Source organism: Electrophorus electricus, chromosome 15, assembly GCF_041902795.1.
Source record: "Electrophorus electricus isolate QZ-2024a chromosome 15, ASM4190279v1, whole genome shotgun sequence".
NCBI classification, from domain to species: domain Eukaryota; kingdom Metazoa; phylum Chordata; class Actinopteri; order Gymnotiformes; family Gymnotidae; genus Electrophorus; species Electrophorus electricus.
In genome coordinates this window covers 24,466,562-24,487,055 of record NC_137511.1, presented here as the reverse complement: position 1 = coordinate 24,487,055, position 20,494 = coordinate 24,466,562, and the positions used below count along the sequence as shown (strand labels likewise).

The following is a 20,494-nucleotide window of genomic DNA, read 5'->3' as shown; positions in this document are numbered from 1 at the left end:
TTGTACAGCTTACTGGGCTGTGCGTGTGCAGTGTTAGTCTCTGTCCTATTCATGAACACAGCAATCTGGCTGTGATCAGACAGAGGGGTTTGTGGTTTAGCAATGAATGCACTGAGAGAGAAATGGTCTAAATTTGTTATTACATAATCTACCGTACTATTCCCAAGAGGTGAGCACAAAATGTATCTTCTTAAGGAGTCCCCCCGTGTCCTACCATTGACGACGTACAGACCCAGACTTTGACAGAGCTGCAGAAGTTCTTTTCCATTTTTGTTCATTACATTATCATGTTTTTTTTTCTGTAGGGGCAAAAATAATTGTTATTTATACCAGATAATTTGTTTGTATTCTATTAAATAAGTTTTTTGTAGAAATCCATTACAATATTTGTTTGATGTCACACATCTCAATAGAATTTGGTGGTGTTTTGGTGGCTTCAGCACTGTGGGGCGTGGTCCTGGTACAGATTTGATGATCTGGGGGTGTGGCCAGGCTGATGTTGGGCATGGTTCTGGTACAGAGGCGCTGATGTGGGGTGTGGTCTGGCTGCTGTGGGGCATGGTCCTGGTAAAGAGGTGATGATCTGAAGGTATAGTCAGGCTGCTGTGGGGGGTGGTCCTTGAACAATTTGATTTGTTTATTTTATAGAGCTTCCAATATTGAATATATGAACCTGGAGTTTGGTAGCCCATTACTCCGAATTCCTACAGTAAAAATGACTATAAATCATGCCATGGGTACAAGAGGACGTGTACTTCAAGAATCTCATAGCGGTTTGATTTGTGTATTCAAGTCGTGATATACAGTGAACCGAATAGACATTTAAGAGGATTTTGCTATCCCATGACTCCAAAGTCCTACACTAAAAACATTTCAACATCATATGTTGAATATGTTGAAAAGTGTTCTCCAAGAATGAGAGTGAGAAGGATGAGAAATAGCATGGAAATATTTTGCACTCAAGTACACAGAATCCACAGTAAATTGGTACAATCAAATATGCTTTGGCTCTGTAGATGGCTTGTGTCAGGCTGTATGTAGTACATACAATACATGTTCTATATATATCCAGCAGTAATGATACTTGCTCTGGCAGATTTGAAGATGGCCCATGAACCCACTGAAAGGACTGCGGTAGCATGTCTGAGTGAAGTGAACGATGGATATGACCTGTACAGATCAGCCATGACCAAGCGGAGGCACTCTGTGGCACCTGCTTCACCAGCCTTGAAAAGGGTCAAAAAGACACCAAACCAGGTTTGGATGCAAAGCAGTCAGCCATCTTCCCTCTAGGGCCAAAAGAACATGAGTGGCTTGTGAAGTGTGCAGCAGGACAGCAGGATCAAATCTGGCAGCTTCTGCTCCAGGACATCAAGCTGGCAGAGAGGAGAAACTTCATGTCTGGTTTCACAGCACTTCACTGGGCTTCTAAACAAAGAAACAGCGAAATGATGCACAAGATCCTTCTTCTTTCACGGCAAGGTGGGCCAGGGGTTGACGTAAACACCAAGAGCTACGAGGGCTACACCCCACTACACATCGCTGCTATTCACAGGCCCGAATCAGTCCTGAGTGTTCTGGTGCATGATTATCGTGGCAACTGCAACATATGTGACAACAGTGGCAAAAAGCCTTATTACTACCTACAGAAGGACGCCTCACCCAAGGTGAGAGAGATGCTCCGAGACCCTCAAGCTGGGAATTACAAGCCCTCAGGCCATGAGCTGCACTTTTCTGATCTGCCCAAAAGGTTCAGCACTTTGAGTAAACTATTTCAGTCGAAGCACTGAAACACACTCAGATGCAGACCAAGATTCCACTCAGCCTTGCAGCAGCTTGACCAGCCTTGACCAGGATGAGGAGAGGATAGATTATACATTCATTTCCAGAACGTTCCCCTACAATTAATGAACTTCCCCAGTGAAATAGCATATTCTGAAACCGACATTTTCTCTCACTTGTCTTTCACTCTGATTTTGATTCTGTGATGAGATCCTTAAGCTGTGAATTAAGTAATTTGCACATGTGTATGTGTATTCAAGAGCATGAGTGTGTATATAGTGTAAGGAATGGATATTTAAGAGGATTTTTCTATCCCATTACTCCAAATTCCTACAGTAGAAATGACTGCAAATCACTTCATGGGTAGAAGAGTACCTGAACTTCCAGAATCTACTGAAGTGATCTGATAACAATTTGATTTGTGTATTTTATAAAGCTTCAAATAGTGATTAATATTGAACCAAGTAGACATTTAAGAGTATTTTACCATCCTACTACTAAGTGCCCAATTTTTTTACTTTCACGCACGCCGGATCTGCAAGCATTATCCTGAAAATAAGATCTAACCCAGTTTGCAGTTTTCCTATACCCATGATGTTGGCCACATAAACAACTAAGCTCTGACCCACATGAAAAAGTGAATGACGCCCAAATCTGACCCATAATATGAACAAATCTGCACCATAACACAGTCAAACTTCCAACAGGAGTGAGCCAAGTGCAAATGAACCTTTCTATGCCTCACACAGTGATACAGTCTACGTGATACACAGGTATATGCCGTATTTTGCATTTGTAGAAGAATTCGAAAAGAAATACACCGACATTTTTATTCCAAGAATAGATAGGTCTTCAGTCTGTGTTTGAAGAATGCAAGGGACTCTGCTGTCAAGACAGCAAGTGGTATTTCATTCCATCTTCTGTGAGCCAGAACAGAAAGTAGTCTCAACACTTGTCTTCCATGAGAATTGAATCATGGAATTTCAAGCCGAGCCATACTTGAGGTTCAAAGCACTCGAGTTACAAATCAGGCTTTGACCATTGACTCAATGTAACACGGGGCTGGACCATTTTTGGCTTTGTAGTTGAGCATCAAGATTTTAAATCTGTTGTGTGCAGCTACTGGAAGCAAATGAAAGGAGCGCAGCAGCGGGGTATCACGTGTGAACTTCGGAAGATTGAACACCAGTCATGCTGCTGCTTCTACTGCTGTTACTTGCACGTACATCATCTTGTTAGTGATTTTTGGGTGGGCACTGGAGTAAACAGTGTAATAGCTAAAGTGTTATAGTTATAGTTATAAAGGAAAAAGTCGGACCTGTCCCTGGAATGCTGGCGCAAGACATGCAAGAGAAGCATAGGCAAACACCACTGCAATTTGCATGTGAGAAATCCAAAACTTTCTCTGAGCTAAGATGAATGTCCAATAGTTGAAGAGTTTTTACATGCCCTTTACATCATGCAGGTAAAAAGGATCTGCTTTCTCCACTACATGAAACAAGACACTACTATGTGGCAGATAGATCATTCAGTAAAGGATCTGGGAATGCAATCTCTCCCCACTGGTGGCATGATGTCTCTGCAGAAATCACTTCAAATAAGCAACTAAATTCTCTATTCTGCAAGAGAATACATTGGAGTTCCACACCAACACCTTAATTCGTGGACCATTGCAATTTCTGGACAAAGCAGCTATTTCTGCATCAATTCCTAGGACTCCTACAGTTTCCCTGGCACAAAGTTGCAAATGGCATGGCAAGCATATGCAAAAGGGGACGTAGAGGACACTGTGCACTCATTCTTCCAGTAAATGAATCAGCAGAGAAACATGTCATCTCCTTACATTGCAAGCAGGAGTCAAAGCTATGCGGTGAGCCCCCATTGGATTTCAAGCCCAACACCTTAACCTCTCAGCCATTGCAGCTGTTGCATACTTTGCACACTTCATGGTTTCGTCCTTGGACTTCTTCAAGCTCAATTATGAGTCCCCATGTGTCATTGATTCAGGGTTGCAAATGGCCTGATATGCAAATTCAAAGACACGACTCTCCCGAATGATCTGCTCACTATTTTAGCAAGCTAATGTCAATTCCAGATAAACAGGTGCTCAGAAGCTTGTAAGAGTATTAGACTGATGCACTACCTACTACACTAATGTGGCCTCCAAGGTCTTCCACGTGAAAACGTGGGACGGCTCAAGGTGGCTCACCAATTTTGCATGAACACTGCTTTTGTTTTTAAAAAATCACACCTAGCTGATGTAGGTCTCATGTAAAGCTTTCACTGGAATGCTGTTAGTACAGGTGAGCAGAAATGTAAGTCAACAAAGTTGAAACTTGCACATTGGAAATAAAGTAGTGCAGGATATCGCTTGACCTAAGTTGAGTGTTGACAAGAGAGTACAGCTCAGTACATTAATCTGCAATAGAATAATCAGACATACTGCATATGACATAACTCATAGTGTAGACCAATCTCGTGTTTATCACACAGGGATAGCCAAAATGCTTTGAATATTTTTGCATTTTTACAAGAATTCAAAAAGCAATACAAATCATAAGCCAGCACACCGACATTGTTAAAAGAGAAGAATGACGACTGATTCAACATCACCAGAATGTGCTTAAAAACGTTTCTGTTGTAGGCACACTGATCCAAAATACTTCAAAACCTGTGGGATGAGTACATCTCAGTCAGTTTCTTTTAACCCACATGCACCTGTCCTTGTTAGTATAGTGGATAGTATCTCTGCTTTTCAGGTGGTAATCCTTGGCTGGATTCCCTGACAGGGAGTATTCCTATTCTTAGCGCAATGCAGACAAACCGGGGACTTGGCACCCTTTTTAGGAATGAAAACATCCTACATCCACAGTTGCTCTTGATTGTTCTACATAGATGAATCAAGTCACTAGCACATTGTGGATCAATAGTTTGATAAAACACCTGGGAGAGATTTTGGTGCCCAGTGTCAATGTTATCTCTAAGCAGACATGACAAAACATGCATAGCATCAAGGCCAAGACTGAAGAGCATGGAAAGATTTTGTCAATTTCATAAACTACATCAAATGCTTTGCTGGTGTCAAATATTGCAATGACATTAAATATTGTGACTTGACTATGACTTGAAGGGTAGTACTTGGTAACTGTCCATCTTGACTTTAGATTATAAATATTCACTTATGACTTGTCTCGGGACTTGATTGTCAAGTCTTGAGATGTACTTGTTGCATTTACATTTACATTTATGGCATTTGGCAGATGCTCTTATCCAAAACTAGGTTTTGATCAAAGAGAGCCCACTGAGTTTCTTAGCCTGTGAAAAACACATTGGCAATGACTTGGCAAAATGTATGTGCAACAATGATTTGACCTAGCCATACCAAACTCAAGAGCTTTAATCTAGGCATATTGGACAGATGGATCGCACTGAGTTTGAAAGCCCTATCTTTAAAGTTGGTCATATGGCGACCCTGTCCACTTCTCTGTATAGATAGACCTCATGTTAAGGTAAGCATTACCATAGTAAATTCCTTAAAATGTAACAAGCCAATTCTGGACCTGGAAAGTTTAGTTCCAAACAGAATGTAAAGCAAGTGCTAGATGAAATGCAATTTTTCAAGAATCTTAGAGCCAGCTGTATACTCTGTGAAAGACTGCATCACCAGGACAGGAAGTGGGCACTCTTGCTCTTTCTTAAGTTGGACATCCCTTAGCAAAAATTTTTAAAAAGAGTGAGCATGCTCTCACCTCCACCAAATAGTTGAAGTCAAAGTGGGCTTGTCTGGGAATTGAACACAGGACCTCTGAAGTGAGAATTATACCCCTAGGCCAACAAGCCATACTTTAGCTCAGTATAGCCTTTTTTTGACTGGGTAGTGTTAAGAAACAGAATTGAGGTGTTTCTTTTAGTTGTTTTACTCTTCCATGAAGCGACACTAACATATGGTGCAAGACACCTGTGGATCCAAAGTAAGTATAAAGAGCTCGTTCCCGATTTGAACCCGGAATCTGTCACACCCTAAGCAAGAATCATACGCCTAGACCAGCGAGCCCATTGCATTTGTTTACCTTTGGATTTTTGTCTCATGTCCACATTTGGACACCTTCTGCTCAATTGCGCATTCTTGACTTGTTACAATTTTCATTTTATTAATTTAGAGTTCTTTTGATGACTGATGACTTTCCAACATTGCAAGGTACATACTTGACAGGTATTATTCCTTGTCATTGATCTACCACTAGAAACAATTCAAAACATGTTTGCAAGACAATTAATTTGATTTGTGAGAATGGGTCAGTGTATAACAATGATGCAACAACATGCCGGCATGTCATTGAAGGCTGAGGGAATGCAAGCCATCTTCTCTTTGTGACCTTCCACATGCTTAGCTACCTTAGGCATTCTTGAGAGACCTTAACATCAAAGGTAAGGTAATTTCAGCCCTTTGCTATGTTTTTGGCTCTACTGTTGTTCCACCACAGCTGACTTTACTACTTCACACAAATGGTACTAAAAAATGTATCGGTAATGGGTACGGAAGCACAACCCAGTTCTGGTCCCGTAGTTCTTCCACCCTACAAAGTCTAGTTGCAAGTCTAATCTAACGTGAACGATACAGCATAGCCACTGCATTGACAGCATATTTTAAATAGCCTGTGAAAAAAAAAATCCTAAATCTTGCACACTAGTACTTTCAGGTCGCAACAACAATCTTGCTGGCTATAATATTGGCCGTGACCAGATGGAGCATTCCATGTGTTGCCAATGATTCAGCAAAACACACTTTTTAAAAACCACTCAGGAAGCCTGCATGCCAACCCTTTAACATAACTCCACCAAACTCGCTGGCTATAAACTAGACCTTGGTCAGAGAGAGCTCACTGACGTTCTTAGCCTGTGAAAAACACATTGGCAATGACATGGCAAAATTAACTTTTAAGAAAACCGACAATGTATGTGCAGCAATGATTAAAAATCACTGATGGAGCCTGCGCACCAGCCCTTTAAATAGCTCTTTGGGTCACCGCAGTCGTTAGATGCTTCCAGTTAGACCACCTAAAAAAGGATTGAACAAAGAAAATCGCTACTGTAAACATTGACATATATAACAAACAGCACAAAATCACACATTCCAGTAACTTTGATCTGATATCGCATAGGTTTGTAGAGAATAGTCCCACTTGTAATATTATAAACCTTGGGCATTCCAAACAGTAAAAAAAATTACAAATCATGGAACCCTGAACAAATGTTAACCAAATTTAAACATACAACAATGCAGTAGAAAAAAAAAGGTTCTTTAACAAGGAGATTTTCACCAAAGAAGAAGCCATTCTTACTTCCTAGTGTGCTTCTTTTGAATATGTAGAACACAGATTACCTAAAACAATGTCACAGTGTTGAAAATGATAAAGTTGTGAAATGCCTGCAAAATGGGTTCAGCGCAACCTACTGGTCAGAAAGTCTCCAGCCCCTTATATAGAGCAGAGCGAGACATAGCTGCTTTGGGTAGGTTCATATCCACGTCATATCCCAAGGTTTGTCTCATTATTTATTATGTTGAGTCTCATCTTTTGTGGTGGATTTCACCAATTATTTCTAATGTGGATACATTAGTATATCATTATAAGCAATCTGAGATGTAAAGCTAAGTGAATCACACATGCAGAATTTCTAACAATAACCTGTTTTGTATAGGCTGGCTAGCTGACCATTCAGTGAAATTAAATGTGGTTGCTGAACTTGTTGCAGGTGGGTCAATTTAATTTGACTTAATTGTGTTTCATTTTTAATTCAGCCACGTTCCATAACGCATAAATTAATCTGAGAATATTTTGTTCTAGCTGCAAGATAGCGCTGACTTATCCTAGCTATACTTTATATTTATCTTAAAATAATTGAGGTTCATCGCTAGAGGGTGCTGTTATTTATATGTTTTTTTGGATTATTGATCAGGTAAAAACTAAAATGGATGAGGTGGACTTTTTCTATGTAGCATATGGAATTTGAGCATATGAGTGAATGCTACTATGTAAATGTATAAGAATATGTAGATAAGATTATTATGAGATCATCCTTTATAATCAAACAAACAACTACACTATATGATTGTATTAAACAGCTACATGCAAAATCATCCTGGCTGACGAGGTTTTTCCACAATAATGGCTATTAGAATTGTCTAAAAAATTTGTTTCTGTAACAGATAGACTGAGTCAAGGATGCACGTGACAAGCCATTTTTCTGTTATCCAAAAACAATCAGAAAACATGGGTTCATGTACATTACCTTACTGATGTATATTTTAAAAGTATTCCAAAACACAGATTAAATTTTAGTAACTGATGAATATATTTGACCTGTGGATGTGTACTAGAAAATAAGAATCGTGACAAAACAAACCGATAGGTTATTGGCGCATGTATTTCATTTGAGGTGGTGTTGTATTCAGGATATGGAGTCAATCTGACTCTGATGAGGAGTGGAACTCTGTAGCCCAGGTAGTTGTTCCAGCATCATACCAAATACACATATTATCACTAGCACATGACCATCCCCTGTCTGGACACCTAGGTATCAGAAAAAAGACAAAACAACAAATTCTACAACATTTCGTTTGGCCATCGATTAGAAGTGATGTTGGACACTGCCGTTCATGCCTTACATGCAGTGAAAACCAAATCAGGTCATTCCGTCTGTTCCTCTGTGCCCCATTCCAGCAGTTGGTGAGCCCTTTGAAAAGGTGTTGGTTGATTGTGTGGGCCCTTTGCCAAAGACCCGTTCTGGTCATTGCTACCTATTGACTATAATGTGTGCTGCCACCACGTACCCTGAGGCTATTCCCCTTCGATCCCTAAAATCGAAGAGCTGTTATTAAATTCTGCACTACCTTTGGATTGCCCAAAGTTATACAATCTGACCAAGGCATGAACTTTATGTTACACCTGTTCTCCAAGATGACAATTGAACTTGGTATACAGCACCAATTCTCCAGTGGGGAAAGCTTGCACTCCCAGACCCTTTCCTGAACGATCTACCTGCCACATAGCAGTGTCTTGTTTCATGTAGTGGAGAAAGCACATCCTTCTTACCTGCGTGATGTCAAGGGCATGTAAAAACTTCTCTTCCATGTCGTGTACCAGCATTCCAGGGACAGCACCATATTTTCTCTTTAACTATAACTATAACACTTTAGCTATTACACTGTTCACTCCAGTGCCCACCCACCACAAGTCACTAACAAGATGATGTACTTGCAAGTAACAGCAGTAGTAGCAGCAGCATGACTCGTCTTCAATCTTCCAAAGTTAACACGTGTTACCCTGCTGCTGCGCTCTCTTCGTTTGCTTCCAGTAGCTGCACACATCAGATTTAAAATCTTGATGCTCCCCTACAAAGCCAAAAATGGGCCAGGCCCTTGATATATTGAGTCAGTGGTCAAAGCCCGATTCATACCTCAAGGGCCTTGAACCTCAAGTATGGCTCGGCTTGAAATGCCATGCTCCAAGTCTCATGGAAGACAAGCATTGAGACTCACAGATGGTGAAATGAACTTCCACTTGCTGTCCTGACAGCAGAGTTCCTTGCAGTCTTCAAACACAGACTAAAGACCCATCTATTCATGGAATCTGACAAATGACCCTGCTCCTATATTGAATAACTAAATTAACACTTATTGTAGGGTATTATTTATTACACTGATGTTGTCTAACAAACTTTAGTCCTTATGCATTTTGTACTTCTAGGTAACAGCAGTGATCCTTTTATTTCTACAGTATTCTAGATCATTGGGATATTGGACTCTAACCTACTGTAATGGCTAGGGTGTATTCTATGAGTAAATGATAAAACCCTTTTGTAAGTCACACTGGATAAAAGTGTCTGCTAAATGCCTTAAATGTAAATTGTAAATGTAACAAATACATCTCAAGACTTGACACTGTAGTCCCGAGACAAGTCAAGAGTGAAAATGTACAATCCAAAGTCAAGATGGACAGTTACCAAGCACTACCCTTCACGTAATTGTCAAGTCACCATGTTTAATGTCATTACAATATTTGACACCAGCAAAGCATTTGATGTAGTTTATGAAATTGACAAAATCTTTTTATGCTCTTCAGTCTTGGCCTTGATGGTATGCATGCTTTGTCATGTCTGCTTAGAGATAATGTCGCCACTGGGCACCAAATTCTCTCCCAGGTGCTTTATCAAATTATTGATCCACAATGTGCTAGTGTCTTGATTCATCTATGTAGAAAAATCAAGAGCAACTGTGGGTGTAGGATTCGATGTTATCATTCCTACAAAGGGTGCCAAGTCACCAGTTTGTCTGCAGTGCACTAAGAATAGGAAGACTCCCTGTCGGGGAATCAACCCAAGAATTTCTGCCTGAGAGGCGGAGATACTATTTACTATACTAACAAGGACAGATGCACGTGTGTTAAAAGAAACTGACTGAGATGTACGCATCCCACAGGTTTTGAAGTATTTTGGATCAGTGCACCTACAACAGAAAGTTTTTTAAACAAATTCTGGTGATGTTGACCCAGTCTTCATTTTCCTCTTTTAACAATGTCGGTGTGCTGGCTTATGATTTGTATTTCTTTTTGAATTCTTGTAAAAATGCAAAATATTCAAAGAATTTTGGCTATCCCTGTGTGATAAACACGAGAATGGTCTAAACTATGAGTTATGTCATATGCAGCACTTTTATCAAATTTGGCTTTGACTCTGTTTGCAATATGTCTGATTATTCTATTGCAAATTAATGTACTGAGCTGCACTGTCTAGTCAACATTGAACTTAGGTCAAGCGATGTCCTGCACTACTCTATTTCCAATGTGCAAGTTTCAACTTTGTTGACTTACATTTCTGCTCACATGTACATTCCAGTGAATGGTTTACATGACACCTTCATCAGCTAGGTGTGATTTTTTAAAAACAAAAAGAGTGTTCATGCAAAAATGCTTAGCCACCTTGAGCCGTCCCACGTCTTCACGTGGGAAACCTTGGAGGCCACGGTAGTGTTTTAAGTAGCGGATCAGTCTAATACTCTGACAAGCTTTTGGGCACCTGTTCACCTGGAATTGACATTAGTTTGCTAAAATAGTGAGTAGACCATTCGGGAGATTACTGTCTTTGAATTTGCATCTCAGGCCATTTTCAGTCCTGAATCAATGATATATGGGTACTCATAATTGAGCTTGAAGAAGTCCTAAGACTTAACCCCAAAGTGCCCAAAGCATGTAACAGCTGCGATGGCCGAGAGGTTAAGGCGTTGGACTCGAAATCCAATGGGGGTTCCCTGCGCAGGTTCGACTCCTGCTTGCAGCGTGATGGAATCAGATGTTTTTCTCCTGATGGCTTTGCTGGAAGAATAAATTCACAGTGTCATGTAGTTCTCCTTTTGCACATGCTTGCCATTCCATTTGCAACTTTGTGCCAGTGAAACTGTAGGAGTCCTAGGAATTGAAGCAGAAATAGCTGCTTTGTCGATAAGTTGTGATGACCCAGGGATTAATGTGTTGGTGTCAAGCTCCAATGTGCTCTCTTGCAGAATAGAGAATTTAGTTGCTTATTTGAAGTGATTTCTGCAGAGACATCATGCCACCAGTGTGGAGAGCTTGCACTCCCAGACCCTTTCCTGAACGATCTACCTGCCACATAGCAGTGTCTTGTTTCATGTAGTGGAGAAAGCACATCCTTCTTACCTCCGTGATGTCAAGGGCATGTAAAAACTCTTCAACTATTGGACAGTCATCTTAGCTCAGTGAAAATTCTGGAAGACTATTTCTCACATGCAAATTGCAGTGGTGTTTGCCTATGCTTTTCTTGTACCAGCATTCCAGGGACAGCACCATCTTTTCTCTTTAACTATAACACTTTATTTATTACACTGCTTACTCCAGTGCCCACCCACCAAAAGTCACTAACAAGATGATGTACTTGCAAGTAACAGCAGTAGTAGCAGCAGCATGACTCGTCTTCATTCTTCCAAAGTTCACACGTTACCCTGCTGCTGCGCTCCCTTCGTTTGCTTCCAGTAGCTGCACACATCAGATTTAAAATCTTGATGCTCACCTACAAAGCCAAAAATGGGCCAGCCCCTTGATACAGGGAGTCAATGGTCAAAGCCCGATTCGTACCTCAAGTGCTTCAAACCTCAAGTATGGCTCGGCTTGAAATTCCATGCTCCAAGTCTCATGGAAGACGAGCATTGAGACTCTTTTCTGTCCTGGCCTACAGATGGTGAAATGAACTTCCACTTGCTGTCCTGACAGCAGAGTTCCTTGAAGTCTTCAACCACAGACTAAAGACCCATCTATTCATGGAATATTTATATGACAAATGACCCTGCTCCTATATTGACTAAGTAAATTAGCACTTATTGTAGGGTATTATTTATTATACTGATGTTGTCTAACAAACTTTAGTACTTATTGTTTATTGAACTTATCATTGTTTAAGATAGACCTTATGCATTTTGTACTTCTTGGCAATTGGTCAATTTTGGACAAGTGGAATAAACTTAAAAAAGAGATCAGGAAGAACTGGAAATACAAAATGGGGACATTTGGACAAACCATTTCCAAACTCTCTTCCAGACAGTAGAATCAAATGCAAATCTTCAACAAAATCCTATAAAGCAAAAACTGGAGGTGCTACAATTGGCTAATCAAAAACCATTAGACTTCTCAATTACTGAGCAGAAACTTCAGGAGAAAATTAACAAACTAAAATCAAAGAAGGCATGTGGGCCTGACAGTGTACTAAATAAAATGATAAACTTTTCAAGCTCTAAATTTCATTTGGCTATTCTAAAACTGTTTAACCTGAATGGAGGTTTTTTCCCTGAAATCTGAAACCAAGGATTAATAGCACCAATCTTTAAATCCGGAGATAAATTCGACACTAAGAATTACAGAGGCATCTGTGTGAACAGTAACCTAGGGAAGATAATGTGTAGTGTAGCATTTTAAATTCTAGATTTCTGAAATTCCTTACTAAACACAATATCCTGAGTAAAAGACAAATTGGATTTCAGCCAAATTACCACACCATTGCCTATATTTACCCCCTATATTATTATAATTATTATTATTGTTTATTGGTAATAGGAGTTGTTGTAGTTATATTATTGTTGTACTTACTATCATTGTTAGCAGTAATTTCTTCACAAAAGCTTTGGCACAATTGAATTGAACTGAATGTGTGTGTGTGTGTTCTCATAAAAAGTCCTCAAGTGTCCAGAACAACCTCTCAATCCCAGAACACCCTGAGCAAGAGAGACACAGAGAGAGGGAGAGGGAGAGGGAGAGAGAGAGAGAGAGAGAGAGAGAGAGAGAGAGAGAGACAGAGAGAGAGAGAGAGAGAAAGAAAGGGAAGAGAGAAAATGGGGAGACAAATGAAGGGAGAGGGACAGAGAGGGAGAATGAAAGATGAAGAAGAATGGAAACAGAAACCGAGAGTTGATGGGTGATATTTTGTTGAGTGAATGAGAGAGTGAACTTAAGAAACTCAGAAAGATACCCGAAAGAGAAAAAGCAGGATTAGATGTGGGAGTCTATTGGATGATGGATGACGAGTAAGTGCAGTGGAGTCTGACACAGCTGGAAACAGCCCTCAAGCTCCATCCATTCCAACTCCAAACTTGGACAAATGTGGTCAAAATTGGAAAAAGATCTTAATGCATTCTTCGCAACTTGCTTGTCGTAAATAGGAGCATTATTCCTGCTGTCATGGAAGCAAACTGCAACACTGCATGAATTCCATGCCTGTTAGTCTGGCTGAGATTGCTTCTAGTAGCAAGGAACCATTTATAAAAGTCTTACTGAACCCACTGACAAGCAGGGCTACCAAGGTCTGCACAAGGGCAGGTATGAGGAATCATTTTGGGAACACAAACTTTATAATAGGAACTAGAATAGATAAGACTTTTGGAAGATCTGGCAACCCAAAACAAACTTTGATGTTTGTACCAGTGTGACAGTAATCCCGCCAGCTACTTGTACATCTGTATATCTTCCAGTCAACCTTTCAAAGAAAGAAAGTGAGGGATAAATATTATGCTGAATTTCCAAAACACTTATATTTGTCATGTTGTGAATACGATGTTACTTCTGTGCTTGGTGGAATAGAAGGTAACATGCCTGCATACAGGATATTAAAGTAAAGGGCTTGTGCGTGTGTGTGGCTGTCTGTGTGTGTGTGTGTGCGCGTGTGTGTGTGCGCGTGTGTGTGCGCGTGTGTGTGCGCGTGTGTGTGCGTGTGGCCATGTGTCTGTCTGTGTGTGTGTGCCCATGCCTAAAGTGTGACATTGACCATATGTACAGTGTTTATATCATCATACAGTAACAGTGATGAAAGCCAGTGTGTGTCACAGGGTGTCGACAAGTGAAAGATCCATTATGAAGAAGTTGGAGAAAAATCTGTTATTGCTTATTACAGCCTATTATATATAGATTGCAGGCAGTAATTATGGAAGAATAAGAGGATGAAGGAGTCCAACAGACAAGTAAAAGAACCCTTATAAAGAAGTTGGGGGAAAAGGAAGAGAACAGGGCAGTACAGCGCTGCCTATACATGAAGTCTCAGTGAGAAAGAATGAAGCCCAACTCAGTGTCCTGATGTTCAGTGCTTATGACTCAAACACAGGCTATTAGCTTAGCATGGCAGGCCTGGTGAGGCTAATTCACTATAATAACTATAAAGCCCTGAAATTCATTTGTATTCTAAAATTTGTGAAATATTTTTCATAAAACATGTATGTGAAATTAACTAACTGTGCCTCTGAGTATTTCGTTCAGTTCTACATATAAGTGCCTTCACAGTCACGTGGTATTATGACATCACAGTCTAGCCCTATGAAGTCGCTATGTGTGTAATAAAACTAAATAAAAATCTATGAATATAAATCTATAAATAGGGGTCATTTTGCAAGATGGTCATTAAAGAAGTTGTGAAGCGTTCATGCAGTTTGGAGCGTGTCTGATCTGAGGCAGGAACTTTCCCAAAGGTGAGTACACATAAATGAAGACAGACTGCTTGGAAATGTCTTGGCCTCGGACTAAAAGACATTTTGTGAAAGAGTCCAAGCGCTAAAAATCAGATTGTAGAAGAGGGAAAAGACCACGCCTGGATAAACTTGGTCATTGTCTAATTCTAACTCTCTCTCCAGCTAGCGGAAATTAGCCAGACTGTCATTAGCGATCCAGGTAGATGTACCACATGCATAAATAAACGCCAAAGAGTCAAGCTTATTTGAAGTCGTTTCTAGTAGGCTGTGTTGTTGTTGACTTAATTATGGATAAGCCGTTCATCCGGTGAGCTCGAGATTACAAGCCAAAAACCGACACGTCCACGTGCTAAAAACAAACCACGCGACTCTTGTGATCGTACGCGAACTTTCCGATTCGCACACTGCTGATGTGAGATTTTAGCACCGATCACAACCTGAGTTTCTCCTAAGAGCGGCATAAATGTTGGCCTATGTGGGAGCAGGTGTAAGGTGAGGTTTCACAGCTCCCTTTTCTGTGGGAGCAGAGTTAAACTCTCCAACAGCAAGTGCGCGTGATGGCGACATCATATCAGCTTTACATGTTCAGCTAGAATAAAGCAACGTGAGGCCTGATTCAGAGACTCAGGAGCACATTAGTCACGTAACTGTTGTTAAGCAGCTTTGTTTAGAGCTCAGCATGGTTTATATGAACAATATCATTTGTATGCAATTAGTAATAGTGCAGGTTGCTTAGCAATGGTCATACGTTCCAAGTTTTAAACGAACGCATGCATCGCTACTGGTCTTGGTGCAACAGGCTTAAACCTCTCTATGAAAAATGGTCTCAGTTTCTGCCAGTTTGGCAGTTAATCCCAGTTGGTGCACCAGCCCTGGGGACGAGCATGAGGACCGGGCATCCATTCCAATTCAGCTGGCTCTCAAAGTCACGTCCTTGTGCACAAGCGTTTACTGAAAAGAAATCAAGTCGGACTGAAAGGTTCACGGAAGGTTTTACGGCCACATTTCTTAAGTCTGTCATGCACCATGTCACCCCCTCCACTCCGGATGGACATGCCAGTGCAGATCTAACTACACCTGCTACTTGGTACCTTCATTAACGCTCGTGTATAAAACCTCCTGGTCTGTGTTCCAGTTGCGAAGTCTCTTTCTGCACAGCGAGCGTGTCTGAACCTTGTTTACACTTTATGGCTTGTTTTCTTCTTTCAACCTATGCCTGATATTATGGTTCCCGCCTTTTCACCTGTAGTGGTTTGTATTGTTTAATCCAGTCTTTACTTTGTTCAATAAAGCCTTAAATTCCTTTTTATCTGTGTAACGATGAACGGTTGGAAGGTGAACGCACACGTGGAGAAGCGCAAGATTTATTAAGGGCTGATGCAGAATCATAATCACTACACCAGCCCAATGCCATAGAATACATGATACAAAGAGGCTGAGAGTACATGCTGAACAAAAGTAAACAACACAGATGAAGACAAAGTGGAAGGAGGCTAAAACAATAACAAAAGCAATAACAAGAACACTTAACTAATACTGGCAATAGAAAACATGAGGCTTGGACTACGAACAGAGGCTGGGAATAATAATGAGCAGCAAATGAACAGTGCACAACACAGGGATTTCCAATGCTGTGCCCCATTATCTGAAAATGACCTTTGTGGTTTCCCTTGTTCCACAGGTTTTATTTGAACTGAAGTTTATGTGGAGTTTTGATGCAGTTATGAGTTGCATGCTGATAGTGATGGTTCAGTGTCTTCTGGCATGGACTACTATGTTTGCATTGCAAATCATTGGTGGTATCCTTTCACTGCTAGAAAAATTCGTAAGTGCTGTTAAAATCGTAAGTATAAATGAACGTTTGTGCTTTAAGCATAATATTTTTTAAGCTTATTGCAGTATTTTCCCCAGGATAGCTTTTTAGCCTAATGGCAATGGAGATAATGTTATTTAGCCTTTAATAATGAAGCTTTATTGAAGCTAATAATTTCTTTTAGTAAGTTGTCAAACATTGTTGTGACATTTTAAGAAAAAAGTCGCACACTCGATGTATATTGTGTGACGACTTTTTGTCGGTCTGAAAAGGAGAGGTTTTTATGACACCTAGTGGAAACTATTGTGCAGTTCCTGAGTAATTGTAGCTCCTATACATTTCGAAGAACAATGTGTTGTTGATGCTTTAAAATTGCTGTTCTGTGCATCTTGGTGTATGTGTGTTTATGCATGTATGTAAAAAGAATGCTAAATATTATGCACTTTTTTCATAGTGGGAAAGAGTCAAGTCCAGTTTCGCCACAGTGTTTCCACAACTACAGCGCACCGGGACTCCCTCATCCATCCTCCAAAAGCCTGGCAAGGCTGCGCTTAATGAGCCTAACTGCCTCCTGCTACCTGTGGGCACAGAAACCTCCAATCGCAGCTCTGACGTTGCCCGGAGTCGGCATACAAAGTTTGCATCTAGTAAGGAAAGCTTGCATGATAGATCGCTGCTGCCAGAGGTGAAGTATACGACTGCCAAGACAGGCAGAGCCCGCACACTGAATGAGGAGAGTGATGCAGCAGCTGATTTTGCAGTTGTGAGTAAATGTGTCATAAGCTATTTTCATACAGTAGTCATTTTATGCATAATCTCTACTATATGTTTTCTGTTTTTCTGTCTGGAGTTGGCATTCTCAAACCGTCCCATGCTTAATGCCATGGTAAACAGAATGAAGTAATTTGAATCAATGTCTGAATACGTTAGAAAGTGTTATTATAATAGGAGGGGCTCATTGTTTGCTGTGGCTAAGATATGTCCACTCATAAGGCAGTGTCTTGTTGTTTTCATTCCTTCAGAGAGACTGGATTTCCCACGTTAAGATGAGAGTGGATGAATTGGAGGCAATAATTCTGATGGAAGAAGAGTATGAAGGAATCCATCAGACAAGAAAAGGAACAATTAAAAAGAACTTGGAGAATGTGGAGCTCAAAGATGAACTGAAGTCCCTGAAAGCTCAACTGGAGAAAGTAGGAACACCAAAATGAAACCTTCAGTTCCACTGCAGTCACATACAGTCAATGTCATACTATAGACAGAGGGTGATTTTAGACAGAAATAAGGAGATGTCTTATGCCTATAGCACAACTTCACAACTCGACGAGCAATGTGGTGTTGGTCATGTCAGATTGCTTTTCTGTGTGTTAGTGTTTTTGCGCATGTGTGTAATAAGAATGCTAAATATTATGCACTTTTTCCGCAGTGGGAAAGAATCAGGTTCAACTTCCCTAGAGTGGTTACAACGCTGCATCCCACCAGGACTCCCCCATCCATCCTCCAAAAGCCAGGCAGGGCTGCTCTTAATTGCCCCCTGCGACCTGCAGCCACGGAAACCCCCAAGCGCCCCATTGCTGTTGCCCGGAGGCAGCACAAAAAGTTTGTGTCTAGTACACACGTCCCGTATTGCAGAACAGGGCTGACAGTAATTATGGAGGAGGATGAAGGAGTGACAGTGATTATGGAGGAAGAAGAGGATGAAAAAGTTCAGCAGACATGTGAAGGAACCTATGAAAGGAAGTGGTGGAAAAATCTATGGAATGTCCTGATAAGGACTAAGAAATCTGAGGAAAATGCAAGAGAGAAAGAGAGAAAAGCAAAGGAAAAACAGCTGCAAAGGAAAATTAAGCACCATATTAAACAGGAAAAGGAACGGAAGAAAAGACGAAAGCGCCGGGAGAGGGAGCGTAGACTGTGCAGAATGATGGAGATGTTGAGGCTGAAAGGCTTCCAGAAAGAGCAGAAGCAGCAAACCAAAGGAAAACGTAAATCAAAACGTAAGGGAAAAGGATTTCTGCAGCGATTGTGGCTCTCTGTGAAAAGAAGATGAGGGCGCATTGGATTGGAACAATATACAAAAAGTACCACTTTTGTAATAGACCATAAACCCAAAACTAATAAAATCAATAATGAATCTGAGAAGGCTTGATGTTACAAAGAACACATGTTAACAGTGAAAGCAAGTCCATTCACAGCCACTTATGAAGAACATCTGTTTTCCCCAACACACAATCAGCTTCTTCAACCATGAAGTGATGGGAATCAGGAATCAGTTCCAAATTGTCCGATCCATCGGAATGATATGCCTCCAAGATGATCACTTCTTTTTAGCAATGCGAGGACGTTTTTCTGACAGTTGAGCATTGCAAAAATCTTGAGCGTCATGATGTCAAACCATGTCTGCGCTGCAGCAAACTTGCAACAAGGGGTGAGAGAGGGGAGGCCACCCCAATGCTGCTGCCAGGATTGAGGTTAAAATGGACAGGGGTCCCATCTGGGAGCAGCAGCCATAGAAACCCGTGTGGCACACGAGAGGTTGGACTTTCCTCTGGTTTCATGCATGATACTTACATCAGTTTATTCTCAACACACACAGAGCAAGAGACACTGAGACAGTGTGATGAAGAGGAGGAAGACTATGCTCAGATCATTATTATGATCATGTGGCATGGATTATAACATGAAGCCTCAATAAAGTCATTAATCTAAACCTGATGATGATGATGATGATGATGATGATGATGATGATGATGATGATGATAGTAATAATATTAATTATAATCATAGAACAAAAAAGTACACAGTCAAGTTATAAAACAGTAAAAACATAAGGATAAAGCACTGGATATTAAAATTATAAAACCTGCTAATACTGAGTGTACAATAGAAAACAGAAAAACTGAAAAAAAGTAGAGGGATCAAACTTTATGATATTAAAAAAAAAGTTTATGAACCATGTAATTTTCAGACTCCCCAACTGAGATGGATTATGCAGATCTTTGCCCTTCAGGGCTATTAGACTGAAACAGGTCAAAAGCATTTATGACAGGCCCCACCCCACCTCACCCCACACGCCCCACGCGCTCCACACGCCCCACATGATCAACACAATGCTGAGCTGGGATTTGACCTCACCATTAAGATTTGTATTCTAGTGTTCATCCTCTTCACTGGATGTTAAAAATAACCACTGGCTATATGCACAGTAAATGGACAAAGTGTGACTTGTGTGTCACCTAGAGGATTTCTAATTCTTAATATTTTCTAAAACATTCCACCATTAATTATTAATCTTAAATAATGATATTCTTCCATTCCACTGAAATTTATATATAAATATTTTATAGTTAATTTTGATCACCTGGCAAAAAAGTGTATATACTCAGCAAAAACCATCACAAAGGCAAAGTTCCTTCAAAAATGATTCAGTCATCAAAATAGCTTTAAACAAAAATAAAACAGTAAAATAAAGACAAATACAACTTTTCGTAATTAATTAATAATCTGTCTATGCACATCCAGGTCTAAGCTCATTTGTGAACGATTTGCACTTGTTCACTTTAACATTAGTTATCTGAAATTATACAAGCTTATTTTTGCATCATTTAGGTTGCATTTGAGCTCTTCTAATACAAAACAAAAATGTAAAAAAACAAAACAACAAAAAAACGCCTTTGATTCTTGGGGTGTATAATGTGTCTTTTGATGCTGGAGATTAATTTTCAGTCCTGCTCTACATTTCCTGATTCACTTGGGTAAATAAATAAATTCAACACTTTTCCACTATTTTCCACTAGGTGTCCTAGACATCTCCACAGTGTCCAAAAACCTCTCCAAATGCACACAAAGTCATCAGTCACTATACACTGAGTTTGCATGTT

General features: G+C 40.3%; 1 non-coding gene across 1 annotated transcript; it reads left to right on the top strand.

Annotated features, from left to right (window-relative positions):
• Nucleotides 1–11,036: 11,036 nt before the first annotated feature.
• trnas-cga (transfer RNA serine (anticodon CGA)) lies at nt 11,037–11,118 on the top strand. The gene has a single exon. It is a non-coding gene; the product is annotated as a tRNA-Ser (tRNA).
• Nucleotides 11,119–20,494: the final 9,376 nt, after the last annotated feature.